The sequence below is a fragment of the Marmota monax genome, unplaced genomic scaffold (assembly GCF_021218885.2).
Source record: "Marmota monax isolate L192 unplaced genomic scaffold, Marmota_monax_Labrador192_F-V1.1 WCK01_AAM20220418_F8-fsc00183, whole genome shotgun sequence".
NCBI lineage: Eukaryota > Metazoa > Chordata > Mammalia > Rodentia > Sciuridae > Marmota > Marmota monax.
Window position 1 is genome coordinate 120,115 of NW_026694841.1, and position 16,205 is coordinate 136,319.

The 16,205-nt window shown below is 49.5% G+C and overlaps 1 pseudogene; it reads left to right on the forward strand.

Moving 5' to 3' along the window:
- The first annotated feature begins 12,382 nt into the window (after nt 1-12,382).
- LOC124080373 (GTP-binding protein Rheb-like) overlaps nt 12,383-16,205 on the forward strand; it is an 84,249-nt pseudogene continuing 80,426 nt past the window's right edge.

A 16,205-nucleotide genomic window follows, 5' to 3' on the forward strand; every position in this document is an offset into this window, starting at 1 on the left:
GACTTATCTGAAACCAGACTTTGCCCAGTTTGGGAAGAATAAATGGTGAATTGCTTTCAATCCCTGATACCACCCAATAGCACTGAACTTGGTGTTGAGACAAGCATACAAAGCACTTGGCGGCTTAAAGTTCAAGTTTACAGTTTTTAAAAAAGTGGACTTTTTACTGCTTTACTGGCATAATTCTGAACAGTGTCAGCACATCAGCAGTGCACACAGAGCAGCTCAGCCTGGCCAGAAGAATGTGCTACTGATGAAGAGTTTCTTGAAAAGCAAATGAAGGACCACAAAGATAAATCCATGCCACATTCCCTTTCATTTCACATCAATTTTTAATTTGCACAAGTTCCAAATTATGTGAATCATAATTAGTAGCAACTTATTTTCGGTGATAATATTAAATTTCTCGGAAATTTTCATGTAGTGATCTAGGTCGTCAAGGTGGAGGACCACACAGTCCTGCGCCGACACTGCACGTTACAATTCTCAAAGCACTTCAGAATTTGTAAATTAATTTTTTCCTCAAATTAAAACATGAGAGGGCATGAAATTCTTATTAGATTCTTGTTTAACCAAAGGGAACATGGGTATAAGAAAAGCTGGGAAAACAGTGAATTACCGGAGATTTCTAAGGCTTGCCCTTCCACAGTTTGTCCAAGCATGTATCCATCTGTCCATCTATCCACATAGTGCTCATGCCTTTATATCTGTCAGTCTTTTCCTCCTCCATACAGTGGCTGCATATGTTCGTGCACATATGCAGGGTGATTGTGAATACACCTACAGTCCACGCCCACATCCATGGGCTCTGCATCTAAAGAACCTCAGATCAATATGTATGGGAAAAAATCTCATCTGTATTGAACAAGCAAAGACTTTCTCCCTTGTCATTATTCCCTAAACAATACAGCATATCCACTGTTTACACCGCATCTACATTGTAGTAGTTATTATACAAAATCTAGAGATGATGTATGTATCTAGAAATGCTATATGCTATTTCACGTACGAGACTTGAGTCTCCACCATTTTGAGCTTTCACAGGGATCCTGGTACCAACCCCTTATGGAAACCGAGGAGGAAAGACTATAGAATATCAGGTAGCAACCAAGTGGGACCCCTCCCCTAACAGAACAAGTCTGTTGAACTTGGAACAATGTCCATTGGCTTTGAATGTAGGCATCAGTGTGTTCTCCTCCCAATAATTCTGTGTCTCCTTCTAACACTGTGGACCAGGAGAGATCAATCTCATTTCCATATTCTGGGAATGCCCCAAGGGAATTACCTGCAGGGGACACATTCAGGCTGATGCAAGTGGTAGATAAAGGAGGAGATTGGATCAGGGGTGTGTATGTGTGTGTGTGTGTGTGTTTTATTTTTCTTTGTTTTGGGGTTTTATTAAAGGAGAAAGCACATGAATAAACAAAACATCCACCAGAATTTTATCAGAATTGTGTTCTATTTTTTCCATTTATACATTTCCAAGCACAGGTCCTTAAGTTGTTGGGTTGCTTGGTCAGAATTTGTTGAATGAATCTCCTGGGTGTGGAGTGCCTTGTTCCTGCCCTTGCAGAACTGGACTCAAGGAGACAAACTGTAAACAAGGAGAATGAAGTGATACAGGTGGGCTCTGGGGGTCCTCATGCTGGTGACTAGTTACCACACCTCCCGCTGGTACCAGTATCACAGTGGAACAAGAAGAGACTTGGGGAGAGGCGGTGCCCTCCCTGAGGGTCTGCTGGGGTGGAACGGGCTTCATTCATGGGCTGGGAACAGAGGCCAGGGTGGGTAGCACAACGTGGATCCAGGTAGTGTGGGCCAATACAAATAGCTTAAACATTGGGTTTTGCACCAGGCAGTTAAGGTCTCTCCCTCATGCACCTGCCAGCTGCAGGAACTTAACTAGAGGTCCCTCACGTGTCTGGTCTTGTGTATAAAATGGTACCATAAGATTTGGACAGTGCACGTTCGACTCCAGGCTGGATGCCTAGCACAGAGCAGACACCCACCCAACAGCCCTGCAGCACCAGTTACTCCTCATTCAAAGCCTTCCACTGAGCGGGCCTTTCTCGAAGCTTCTTCTCCTCCCAGTTCTGACCCACCATCCTATCTTCTCGCCTGTGCCTTTGGCTGGCCCTCAGGTCCACTGGTCTTTTCATAGGTTTCCTCATCCATAGACTCCATGTGTTGGCTCTGCTTCTAGCCTCTCTGGATTCACTGTAGCCCAGGGGTTGGAGAGAGGCAGTGGGTGCCACCAGCAACCCATGGGTAACAGTCCCCCGGGCTTTCCTGAACCGTGCAGGGAATCCAGTACCTTGACCACATTCCCACAAGACACTGACAAATGGGAAGGACAAGCTCAGAGTTTACCTACCTGGCCAAAGACAGCAGGGAGGGCTGGACTTTCATTGTCTCCTAAGTCTGACTTCCAGGCTAGTGCTTTGGAAAGAAGCACAAAATATATGGATTTGTGTAATGCTGCACACGGAATGGACACGGGGCTCGTCCAACCCATGTTAACTGTGATTTTAGCCACAGAGGTGGCTCTTAGCTCCGGGGAGTTAGTAATATCCAGTTGGGTGAACAGAATATGACGTCATAGTCTGGGAAGCCAAACCCCCTGAAGACAAAGTGACACACTGGAAATTCACCCTCTCCAGGGAAACTGAGGCCAGCGGTAGGGTCGAGAGCCGCAGGGAAAAGCTTAAGTGAGTGAGTCTTACAGCATCTGGTCAGAGAGCAGAAAAACTCAATTGATCATCTCGACCTTGAGATGCCTCCCTCCACCATCCTCCTCACCCCAAAACATCCTGAATGGCCGGAATGACCAGGAGGCAACAAAACTACCAGGTGACTAATGGGATACCCTGCTCTTCTTTCAGATGCCCTGGTGCCTCCCAGCCACTCAGGTACACACCTGCCTCTAGGAGGGAGCAGCTTCTGCCCCTGAAGCTCATACGACTGTTCCCAAAGTTTCTGATCATTTTTATTGTTCATAGAAAGAGGAAGGAAGGACCCGGGCTGAACACTTGGCCTCGGAGTTGGGGCAGCCAGGATGCAGCGGCACCCTCGGGGACCTCTGGCTGGGTCTTTGCTGCCCAGAGCACATTCAAGGCAGTGGGGGCAAAGCTAGGCGAGAGCATCCTTCTCCAGGCCACACATATCCACCGACCTCCTGGATAAGATAGAAAATGGAGGCTGCAGGGTGCAGAGGAGGGTGTGAGTGGGATTAGAGATCTGCTGGGGGCTGCAGAGTACACCTTGGGACTACGCCCAGCAGCTGGGCCTGTGAGTGTAAATGACACTGTATTGGAACACAGCGGTGCCCATTGACTGACAGAGTCTTGGGGCTGCTTTTTTAAACATAAGAAAGGTCTGAAAAGACAAAAAAATTTACTATCTGGCCCTTGATGGAAAAGTTTGTGAAACCCAGCAGAGGGACGATTACCCAGATAGGTATCTCAGCGAGGCAGACACCTCGGCATGACACGTTCTGCAGGGACGCTCACCCCTGGTTAGTCTGCCAAATAAATAAAATATTACAGACCTTCCCAGTCAAAGGCAGGAGGTACAAGAAAGAGAGAGAAAAATCATAATAAAAGGTAATCCCATTGGATTTATCGTTTCAGCCCTGGAGCAAGCGAGTGTATCTGAAGCACATTCCGCAGCCTGTCGGGGGAGGCAACCCTGATGGGCGTCGGGCCGCCTGGGGCGGAGGACCACTGGGGTTGGGGATGCGGAGCCAGCATCTCCATTTCTCAGGCTGACGTCGGAGGAAGCTGGGACCCTCAGAAGACTGGCCTTGTCCCCCCAATCTTGCTGGCATTGAATCCCACTTAGAGTGTGAACAGGGAAGGGGGGGACCTCCTGACAAGGTACACTTTTCAATTGAAATGGGACCGACGCATTATTAACGCCCAGAGCCAATCTGGGGCAGTGTTTATTTCCTCTTGTGCATTGAGGGGTGTCGCAAAAGAGAGGGAAGAGGAAAGGAGAGGACAGAGGAAGGGTGGAAAGAAAGCGAGAGAGACAGAGAGCGCCTGCCAAGAAGAGGAGACGAGAGGGGGAGCCAAGGAGGAGGCTGGCCTTTCTTTTTTCTTTCTTTTCTTTTCTTGATGTGTTTGCCTTCACGACTCCGAAGTTCTCGCTAATTCCATCTGTCCACAACAGAGCCATCGACGGCGAGAAAAAGCGTTTCCATATGTGCAAATTCGCATCCAGCCTCCCTTAATCTGCACCGTGGTCCTCTGAAGTGGAGGGGAGCCCGCCTGCCAAACCCACTAATGGCATCCGACAGACACGGTGCTGGCTGAGCCGCAGCCCCCCCCCCCCCCACTAATGGTGTCACTCTGCACAACTTCTTGTAAACACAGGGCCCCTGGTATCACGGCTTCCTTGGTGAAGGCCTCATCCCTCCAGATCCACAGGTGGCCCTTCCAATGACAAGGGACCTTGAAGGGCTACATGCCATCACCTGGCACCACCGGGTTCCTGGGCTGTCAGCTCCCCATCTGCTCCTGCTCTGTGCCTTGGTCCTGGTGGAATGGAGGCTCTTGTGTTCCCCAGCAGCCCGAGCCCTGCCCTCTCCTGTCCCTTCTCCAGATCAGGGCCTGTTCCTCCTCTGCTGCTGTCTTGACCTGACCCAGCACTATCACACCTGACACTTGCTCGTGAACTGTTAGATGGTGTAAGAAAGGTGTAGGGGCAGGACTGAGGCCCTGCCTGGTGAGGCGGATGCTCAGAGGGCCTGTGTAGGTAGAGAGGGGCCTCCCTCAACCCCACTGGGTTTGTCTCCTGGGTTTTTAGCCTCACCTTTCCTCAAAGTAGTGGCTTCAGCCCACTCCTGTCACCCACCCTTTCCTGACTCCATGGGGTGACTGGCAGCTGTTGTTACCAGGAGTCGGCCCTGGGCCTCACTCCCCACTGGCCCCAGGAAAGGGCTCCCCTTCCTGCACTATGTGATTTTAGCACAAACCTCTGGGAGGCAGAGGAGGAACTGGGAGGGGCAGACCCTTGAGGTCACCAAGCTGGCAGGCCCCTGCCTCTCCCCCACTCTCCTTGGGAGCTCCCCTGCCTGTCCTTGTTTGGTGGGTACAAAAAGGAGATGGGGGTGACGTTCTGAGGGAGAATCTGCACGTCGCTCCCACCACTCTCCTTTCTCCAGTGTCCCTGTATCCCACTAGGATGTCACAGTGAAGGTCAAGAACATAAGCGCAGGGCTGACAGCCTTGCTCAGACAGGGCCTCATACGTTCGTGGACCCTGGCCTTGAAGCAAGGCCTCGTAGCTCAGAACTTTGGGGACTTGGCTCAGACTGTCTTCCTGAGCACTTCCCCCTTCTCCTAACCACATCTTCTCCTGGTTCTTCAGCCAACAGATGCTGAGTTACCTCAGATTAAAATCAGCTCCCTGGACCATCTCAGAAAGGGCCACAAAGGACTGACTTCAGCTCCTGCACTGTGATCCACCCTCATCCTCTATTTATGGCCTCAGGGTCCCTCCAAGGGTCTAGACTACAGCTGTAAAGAACTTCAGAAAACCCTCTAGAAAACACCAGAATGTGTAGTCCAGAAACAGGGAACCTCTGAGAACACAGGGTTTTCCTTGCTGATCCCCACTCTACAGGGGAAGAGGAATTCCTGAAGAGACAGGCATGTGGCTTTAGCCATTACTGTCACCCACACTTTCCTGACCCCGTGGGATGACTGACAGCTATGGTCACCTGGAATTGGCCCTGGTGCCTCGCTCCCCACAGGCCCCAGGAAAAACAGAGTCTCTGGGAGGCCTTGGACAGAACCAAGCCCCTAAATCTTGAGTCCATCAAATTCCACTCTCAAAATTGGGAAAAGAACAGAAATCGTGTGTGAAGGAGAGCAGCCTCTGACCTGGGATCCGCTGCACCACGGGGAGGGTGCTCATAGGAACTCTGCATGGGTGAAGGACAGCCAAGGCCTGGGGACAGGAGCTCACCAGGAGAGGTATCGGGGCTCAGTATGAAAGCTTTCCCTGACCCTCAGCGCTGCCTTAATATGACACCAGGTGCCTCAAGTTGTGCACCAACAATCAGAGCAGTTGTGACAATGCAATCGCGAGTTCACTGCCACCGTGAAGCACCTGGCTGGCCACCACCCTTTGCCATGAGGTGAGAGCTGGACCCTGACACCATCTCACTCACCTTCTACTTTGAGGAAACTGAGACGGTGCAGAGGTGGACGTTGCAAGCTGTCAGGACAAATGTCCCATAAATCTCAAAGCTGGGAAGGACCTGCCTAGGGTACCAAGGTGGTGGTCATCATAAGCCCTCCATCACCCAGGGCACAGTGACAGTGATAGGCATGTTTTTGTTAGACTCCAGCTTTGTGTGGGGTTCTGGTTAGAGCAGGGAGCTTCCCTCTAGAAGGGTAAAAGACCAGGGCTCCCCAGGAGAATCACACAGCAAGCCGCAGACATGCTGCAATGGAGGACACTCGGGATTTCCCATTGGTGGCCTTTCCTGAATCACACCAAGAGACCCTGCATGCAGTGCCCTCAGATTGAGGGGCTCTCCTCTCCTCTCCCTCCTGTGGTTCTTAATATATATTAACTGCAAAAGATCCTAAGACCCCCAAGCACCTCCAACATACCCACGCCCTGCAATGACTCAGTGATGTGTGATTTTATTGTCTTTGCTATGACCTTCATTTGACTATCAGTTCTTTGAGGGCAAGAACTGCTTTATATATCTTAAACATCTCGGTCCCTGGCACACGGTAGGTGCAAAGCAAGTTCGAATGATGAATGAATGAATGAAAGAGCTCGTGATAGGTGTGTACCATGCTAACCAGAAGCTGCCAGCTTTGGAACATACCTCTAAGACCTCTGCTCCTGATCAGAGAGGGGCTGTACCTGGTGGCCTAGCCAGCTAAGATGCTGAGATGGTCCCCAGTTGCTAATCCTGACTCGCTTGGTAGTGCCAGCAATAAAACCACGGCCTCTCGAACATAGCAGGCTCCATATGCTAGCCCCCCAGTCTGCTAAATCACCAGCCAGCCTAAATTTGAAACATTTCTAAAGTGTTATACAATGTTGTAATAATGTTTTTACAAAACAAAGGCTGAGTTACTGGAAGCCATTTTCGACCAATCAGCGTCTTATTGAAAGAGGAGTCCTGGCGGTGCCGGCCTAACACAGTGTGAATGTATGTATATTTCACAGTCCAGGCTCAGCCGGGAAACATCTGCTTTTTACATGGGGAAGGGGTGGTAAGGGGATGGGGTGCAAGTGGGACTGGGGTGGAGCCAAGGAATGTGGGCTGAAAATGTTTTCAACTTAAAGAAGTTGAAAGCAAATCCAAGTCAAGCAAAGCTCAGCTCTTGGGTCCTTGGGATTAACTGTACCATCAGAGGAGGGCAGATAGGGTTGGAAATGTGACTTGGGATCTTAGCTCACAGCCAAACTTCATCCACATGTTAATGATATCACGCAGGGCTTCATGCTATGGGGATGCATTAACAGTGGTAGCATTCCCAGGAAAGGGAGGAGACAGCCTTGCTCTGTCCATGCCAGGCCACATTTGGCATCTTGGATTTAACTCTGAACACTGAAGCTTTCCAGAGGATGTTTAGAGACAGTCCTCAGGAGGAGTGAGTGAGATTCAGAGAGCATAAGATATTAGGATGTGTAAAGAAAAATGTAAAAATATAAAGGTCAATTGAAAAGAAGATGTTGAAAATCAAGGATCTGAGCTATCTTCAAAGAGCTCCAGACTGTAATGGGGTACCTGAATTTTGTTTCCCCAAAAATTTTAGGTCATTTAGGACCCTTGCTGAAGGTTTTTTTGCAATAGTGGAAGAACTCGTGGATGGGCAGGCGCGGGGTGAATTCTTACGACTCTTGGGAAGAACCGCAGGGGATGGGCTAGTTCCATGGGAGGGAAGAACTTTCCATCCGACTGCTCTTTGCAGAGATGCAAATGGCCACAGATGATAGTGAGCTCTCTGTCATTGTGACCGTTCAAGCATGAAGCAGCAGGCCCACCTGTGCTGATCCCAGGATGCTAATGTCACCCAGGGCTGTGATGGTGCAGCCGGGTGAGCTCCGCAGACCTTGGGGAGCTCCCCAGTGGAGCTAGGAAATGCCACTCAGGATGGCGAGAGCGAGGAGATGGCGACTCCTGGGCCGGTGGGTTTTGAGGCTCTACAGCTTCTCGACAGCTGGCCATCCTCAGCACATTGCTGCCACCATTCTAGGTCCTAAGGACGACACAGAGACAACGTGGAGTGCGACTGCAGAGGCTGTCCTGTCCCCAGGCCCCCAGACTGGAGCTGGGCTCTGACGTCCCTGAAGTGCACAGGGGACGGAGGAAGAAATCTCTGCCAGTGGCCAGGGCAGGGGCAGGGCGAGGCTCTGCAGAGGCGTGGACAGCGCCAGGCATCCCACCCCTACTCCCTCCATGGGGTGACTGAGGCTTTCATGTCAGCTTCTCATGAGAGAGTGTCACGGGAGGGTCCACACTGCAAAGGTGTCTGCTCGGGTCTGCCCTGTGCCCGCCCTTCCCCTTCCCAGCTCCTGCAGACACTCAGACTCCAGGTGTGCATGTGTGTGCATGTGCATGTCTGGACGTGCGTGTGAATTATCTTTCCATGAATAGGAATCTACCATATGCCTACGTCCCTGTACCCAATCCCAATTCATTGACCAACAAGTACAATCAGTGCAGCGTGTGTATGTATTTGTGGGAATACGTGTGAGTGTGTGTCCACACACCCCTATAATATGCGTGTGTGTGTGTGTGAATACAGAAAGAATGGTCTTTTTAAGGACTATCTCCTATCTATGTGTGTGTCTGTGTTTCTAGCAAAATTTGTTCAAACAACTTTTTATGAATGAACATTTAGGGCGTTTATTGTATTTTGATTCTATAGAAAGCATCACAGCAAAGATCTTGACACAGTATCTACCATCAAACTGCTGGGTCCAAGCATCAGGGTGGCGAGAGCCAGGAGATGACGGACAGGGCGGCTCCTGGGCTGGTGGACTTTGAGGCTCTGCAACATCACCACAGCTGGCCACCCTCAGCCGTCAGAAGTTTTATTCTTACAGGACACTGCGGAAGCCCGTGATTGGGGGACAAGCAGTAGTGGATCATGTGACAGCTCTGCTCTGTGTGATGGGTTTTCAGACTCACAGATGTCACCAGTCTGATGGGTGACAACTAATATCTCATAACAGTTGCAATTTGCATTTCTCTTATTGTGATTAAAGTTTGTACCGTTTCATATGCTCAAAGTCATTTGTGTTTTTTCCAGGACCTTTCTGTCACTGTCCTTCAATTGTGTTTTCCCCACAAATTTCCGATGATTCCTGACATCACTGAGTTCCAATAATCTGACCCAGGCTTTCCCCCATCTTTTAGATGACGATTGATCTGAAAAATATGCCCAAGTGACACAGGCCCCTCCATCCTCTGCTCTGTGCACAGGTGACACTCACATGCAGGTTCAGGGTGGCCATCCCCTCTCCACCCCAGACGTGGCCTGGTGCATCATCAAGCCATTGCTGTTCCAGGAGTCAGGAGGGACAGGAGCCTGGCTGGAGTCCCCAGGTGGAATGAGCCTTGAGCCAGAGGAGAGCGTGAGGCCCTCTGTGGACTGCAGCTGGGTTCCCAGGTGGGGCCAAGGGCAGTGGGCTTTGCTTCTTCCCCTTCCTCTGAGCCCCAGATTTTTAGCAAAGCCCTTGGCCAGGGCCTTGAATAGGAACACCCACTGGCCTGCTGCCCAGGTTGCCCTGTGTCCGAGACCCATCTTCAGACGGGTGCTTATGGCTGGGTAGTGAGTGAGCAGGCCTCTTCCATCTCCCGACCGCACCCTATTCACAGGACCGCTCAGGACCCTACCTCCTAGGAGCTCAGTGGCAACACCACCCCGCCCTTGCTGGGGAGGGGGCTTCTCTCTCCCTGAGCGGCTGGGCCTCCCCGTGGTTGGAGGTGAGATCTCGCCGGGTATCCAAGGCGGCACGATGCTGGTTCTGTGCTCCCGCCTAACTGTTTCAGGACTTATGAATTATTAACGAGCCCTCTGTTTGTAATGCTGGGCTCTCCGCTTCCTCCAAATTAAATTACCGAGGGATATATTTGATTATAAACATACTTAGTAAATGTTTTCATTGTTGCTTTCTGTAGCTTCCTTTGTACTAAAGTGTTATAATGTCAAAAAGTCAACCGCGAACATCTACAGCCTGCCGTGGAAAACCATTTAAAGCAAACACTGGGCAAATTAAGTAATCAGAAATGAAAACCACTTTAGGACAATAGCGAATATAATTTGTCATCTCTCAAAAAAAAAAAAAAGCGGGTGGTGGGGGGACACTTCTCCCGCAGCTGAGCACTCTGGAAGGAGACCTGAAACTGACACACGAAACCAGAGTCAGGATTCGCCGCGCTCTCTTGCTCCTGTTGTTGTCTCCAATGAAGTAAGGTCCCTGCCTGCCTCTCTCTTCTCATCTGCAAAATGGGAACAATGAGCTCTCCTCCTCCTCCTCAATACAAAGCCTGAGAAAGGCAGTTTGGATAAACTGTAGATGATCTCCAGATGTGAAGGCAGATTGTTTTACAGAAGTCAACAGTGGGGAAGTGGGAACCGAGGGGCTGCACACCCATTTGGAGTCAAGCAGTGTGCAAGCAGCCAGGGCAGCTGGAGCTGCATCGCAGAGCCCCTAACTCTGCGGAGCCGGCAGTCTGATGGAGGTACAGCCACACAAAACAATAGCTGGGGTCCCTCGACTTGGGGTCCGAGGGGACAGGTCTGGCACTGAGGGTAGACACAACTCTTCTCACCTTAGAAGATGAAGCCGTGTTACTTATGCAGGGGAGGAGGCAGGGCTGAGGCCAGAGGTCTATCTGCAGGGTCAACAAGCAAGAATACAAGGAACCCAAAACAAGACAAGGAAGGTAGCCAGGATGTTTCTGGGTGCAGAAAGAGGGAGTGGACCTGCAGGGTGGGCACAGAGTGTGTGCCAGCCTAGGGGCATCAGGCCTGAGAGCACGGGCTGAGGATCAATAGAGGCTGAAACGGGGAGAACAGGGCTGGGGAACTGCAGGTGCCACCTGACAAGGGCTTTGAATGCCACCTAGAAACCATGGCTTCTCTTCTACTGCTGACGGGATTCATGCAGATATTGACAAACAGAATGTCATCACAGCCGGGCTTTTGGGAAGATAACCAGAAGACGGCTCCAGTCAGCCAAGTGGAAAGGTGTCCTTGGGGACTGGACAGACCGGAGTGCAATTCCCCAGCAGCACACAACGACCGAGGGCTCACCCCACCACCCCCGCATCTCAGGTCCCCCTTTGGTGCAAGGAGAAAAGATGGCCCATGGCCCTGAGTCACTCTTGGGAACTTCAGACCACAGATGTAAGGCCCCATATTCACAAGAAAGCAAATGACAGCTTTTGTCCTTTAGTTGCTTGTGGAAATTCTAACCCTTTTGTTCCCTAGTAAGAACAAACATCAGGACAGACTGGAAGACAGTGTGCCCCGTGAGGAAGAACAAGCCCCCAGGACCTTGCACAGATGGAGTCTGCCTTATCTACCTCAGTTTCCCCACATATAAAATGAAGGCTTTAGAGCAGATCTAGTCAAAGAGCCATCTCTCTTTAATTGCCTCTCACAATATCAAATGGACATGTGGGACACAGCTTGTTAAATGGGACCAGGGTCCAAGGGCCCTTCTTAGACCATAGCATGACAAATGGCATTTAATACAAGCTACAAAGGCACCAGATGCAGACTTTAATGAAAAGAAAATGGCGCCTCCATATCATTACAAATTAGCTCCATCTATCTGCAAAGCCTGTGGTTCTGAAGTCATAGTTTGAAGTTCAGCGACACTTATGGCTAACACATGCTGGTTTATTCGTTTTCTTCTTCATCAAACATTTACTGAGCACCTACTAGTGCCAAGAATTGTCCTAATCCCTGGAGACACCAAGATGAAAGAGGTTATCTTTTAATACAACTCCACAACCCCATCAGAACCCCTGGAGCACAGCTGTTGCGTTTCGTGTGCCTCTGCTCAGTCAGCGCCAGTTCAGTATCTCTTGAGCAGTAAGGCTCAAGGCATCATGGATGGTGAGGTGTTGTGCTGGGGGCTGCAGAGCTGGAGTTTACAGCAGGTGGTGTTAATGACAGTGGTGCAGGGGTGATGGTAGTGGGAGAAGTGATACTGGTTTGGGTGGTAATGGTGGGGTGCTGGTGGTAGTTGTGGTGGTAGTGTTAATGTAGTGGGATTGTAATGGTGATGATAGTAGTAGTGGTGATGGTGAGGGTCATGATGGTGATAATGGTGATGGTGATCATGGTAGTGGTGGTGATCATGGTAATGATGAGGATGATGGTGGTGGGATGATGGTGGTAGTGGTGATGTTAGTAGAAGGGATGGTGTTCATGATGGTGGTGGTGATGGTGATGATAGTGATAATGGTTATATTAGTAGAAGGGATGGTATTGATGGTGGTGGAGGTGGTGATCATGGTGGTAGGGATGATGATGGTAGTGGCGATGCTAGTAGACAGGATGATGGTGACGGTGGTGGTAATGATGATGGTAGGGATGATAGAAGTAGTAGTAATCGTAGTGGTAATGTTAGTAGAAGGGATGGTATTAATGGTGGTGTTGGTGTTGGTGATGGTGATGGTGGTGATGATGATGGTGGTAGGGACAATGGTGTAGGGTTATGTTAGTAGTCGGATGGTGGTGGTGGTGATGGTGATGGTGGTGGTGATGATGATGGTGGTAGGGATGATGGTGGTTGTGTTGATGTTAGTAGAAGGGATGGTGTTGATGGTGGTGGTGATGGTGATGATGATAGTAATGGTTATATTAGTAGAAGGGATGGTGGTGGTGGTGATAATGGTGGTAGTGGTGATGTTAGTAGAAGGGATGATGGTAATGGTGGTGGTGGTGGTGATAATGGTGGTAGTGGTGATGTTAGTAGAAGGGATGGTGGTAATGGTGGTGGTGGTGATAATGATGGTGATGGTGGTGAGGGTGATGGTGGTGGTGGTGATGGTGGTAGTGGTGATATTAGTAGAAGGGATAGTGTTGATGGTGGTGGTGGTAGTGATGGTGATGGTGGTAGGGACAATGGAGGTAGTGGTGATGTTAGTAGAAGGGATGGTGATGATGGTGGTGGTGGTAGTGATGGTGATGGTGGTGGTGATGATGGTGGTAGGGTTATGCTAGTAGACAGGATGGTGGTGGTGGTGATGGTGATGGTGGTGGTGATGACAGTGGTAGGAATGATGGTGATAGTGGTGATGTTAGTAGAGGGGATGGTGGTGATGGTGGTGGTAGTGGTGATAGTGGTGATGATGATGGTATTGGTGCTGGTGTTGATAGTGATGGGAGAGACAACACTGTTTTAGTGGTATTATGGTGCTGTAGTGTTCATGGAGGTGGTGGTGCTGGTAATAGTGTTTTCTTTACCAGCACTAACTTTGGAGATGGAGGTGTTGATTGTTTTGTGGAAATTTAATTTTTTTTTAATTGCAGTACAGGGGAATGAATCCAGGGTCTTTGCATGGGAAGCAAGCCCTCTATCACTGAACCACATTCCAAATCTTTTTTTGAGGATTTGATTTTTGCCCAGAATAATTATTCTATTAATTTCTTATTGATGATGTTCATATTTTTCTAAATAATGGTGTTTTTTCCTCCCAAAAGAATACATGTTCATTGCAAACTACGATAAATTAGCAGTCAAGAAAAGGTGAAAAACACTCATAACCACACGCCAGGATACGGTCATCACTAAGCTTTTGACTCATAGCCTTTTCACTGCCCACAGACATTTCAGACAGAGCACAGTGTTGTTTAACCTGATTTCACATTCGATCAAAGGCATTCCATTTCAAGAAGAAAACACAACAATCACATTCATCGTTCCTTTTTACTAGCTAATCTCTATATCTTATTATTAAACAGAGATCACCATTCCATGGCCGGAGACTATGATTCCCCACTCACTGGGCCTTACCTCCTAGGTTAGAGCAATGAGTTCAGCTTTCAGGATGTGCCAGGGTTCAATGCCAAACTCCACTTACAGATGGGAGAGGTTGGAGAGAGCTCTTTTATCTCAGTCTCCATTTTCTCTGCTGAAAAAGAGGGCATAAGTGCCTACCACCTAGATATTTTGAGGCTTAAATATAATGCATAAGGCTTGTAGCCAGTCTTGGAAGTAGCCAATAACCAAATGGCCCCTCCACTCTTGCCTCCCCCCAGAAAGTGGAGGGAATCATTAATAGAAACAGGCTCATCTTCTAACTTAGGAGTAGAGACAAGTGGAGCGTGAAGATCCATTCTTCTCCTACTTATCTTCTTCTCATTCTCCAGGGCTGTGCCCTATGGAGCAGTGGGACTGGAGAACTGTTCATCTCTGCTACCAGCGAGGAGAGAGAGGAGAGAGAACGGGGTGCCCATCTCTGGGGTCAGAGGCAAAGGGGCTGTGTTTCTGACCTCGTTGATGTAGTAGATTGGGAACCCATAGTTCAGTTTGTCTTGGACTCAAAGAAACCACATTGAAAGTGCTAGCAACATTCCCAGGCTAGACCACCCAAACTGCTGCCATCCTGTAAATCCCTGGGGTACTGTGTAAACAGGATGGTTTCAATTTAATCTAACAGTGATGAAGCCAGTTTAATTGGAAAACAAAGCATAAAACTCTCTACCACTACAGGTAATCACCGTGCTGTGAAATCCACCCCAGGGCTAGTGTCAGACCACGGAAGAGCATTTCATTCCAGAAGCACGTTTCATGGAGAGGGTCTGAGGCCTTTTACACTTTAAAGGCCATGGGACATGCAGAGCCTGCATTTCCCAGACCCTCAGAATCAACCCCAGGAGGAGGATGCAGGAGTCTCAGTGCTGGACTATCAGGATTCTCACCACACCTATCTGGACAACGGGGAGCCTTCACTGGGCCCTGAGCAGGGGATCCCAGAGGTGGCGGCAAGTGACAGTGGTTCAGTCAAGACCCACCTATGTTCCAAAAGTTTTCCTGGACTGTGTGCAAGGGAGCCTGGCCTTAGAGCTGAGATTTGAGTTCAGACGTTTAATTGAGTCAATTCAGTCGTTTAATTCTTATCCCAACCTAGTGAGGTAAGAATGTTGATTCCCACCTTATAGGTTCAGGACCAGTTTCAGGACGTGAGCTGTTCATAGGAGAGAAGCCAGGACCAAACCCTCCAGTAGGCGAGAGCTCCACCCCATGTGGATCCACCCCTTGGACGTGCAGGCCAGCGCCATTTGTGAGTGGAGGGAACTGGGCTGCAGCAGACCCAGCTGGGCTTCCTGTGCTCTGGCTACTGCCCTGTATTCCTCTGCCCTCTACAGCTGCCCCTCTGGGGTCTTCACTGCCAGGAGGGACTTTGGACAGGGCAGCCTCTCTCCCTCTACCACTGCTCCCTGGCTGAGCAGAGCATCCCTGGTGGTAAACACAAGCCAAATGTTTTAGCCAGCTTTTTCACTCCTATGACTAAAAGACCCAACCAGAACAATTGTAGAGGAGGAAAAGTATATTTAAGGGCTCAGAGTTTCAGGGGTCTCAGTCCATAGAAGGCCGGCCCCATTCCTTGAGGCTCCAGGTGAGGCAGAACATCATGGCAGAAGAGTGTGGCAGAGGGAAGTGGCTCACATGGTCATCAGGAAGCAGAGAGAAAGACCCCATTCTGCAGATACAGATATATCCCCCAAAGCCACATCCCCATGCCCACCTCCTCCAGCCACACCCCACCACTTCAGCTACCACTCAGTTAATCCCTATCAGAGGATTCATTCACTGATTGGGTTAAGACTCTCACAACCCCATCATTTCTCCTCTGAACCTTCTTGCACTGTCTACACGTGACCTCACATCCAGGCCATAACAACAACCACTCCGGTTCCCTCCTTAACATTCCAGAGAGCAGGAAGAAGAAACGCAGACTACACCATCTGTGCCATTCTTGCCTCTGTGTGTTGGGTTTCAGGTCCAGAGAAGATCCTTCAGTCAAATTTCTATCAATGGCATGGCTAACTGCAAACCCCATGGACACCCATAAAATGTGGCACTTAAAGATGCTTTGGGTTGGCACTTGGGAATCTGATGGAAAAACTGAGATACAGTTTGATTACAAGTAAAGTTTTTTTTAAAAAAATACTGATCTGAAGTTTGCTTTTTCCACCATCCAAG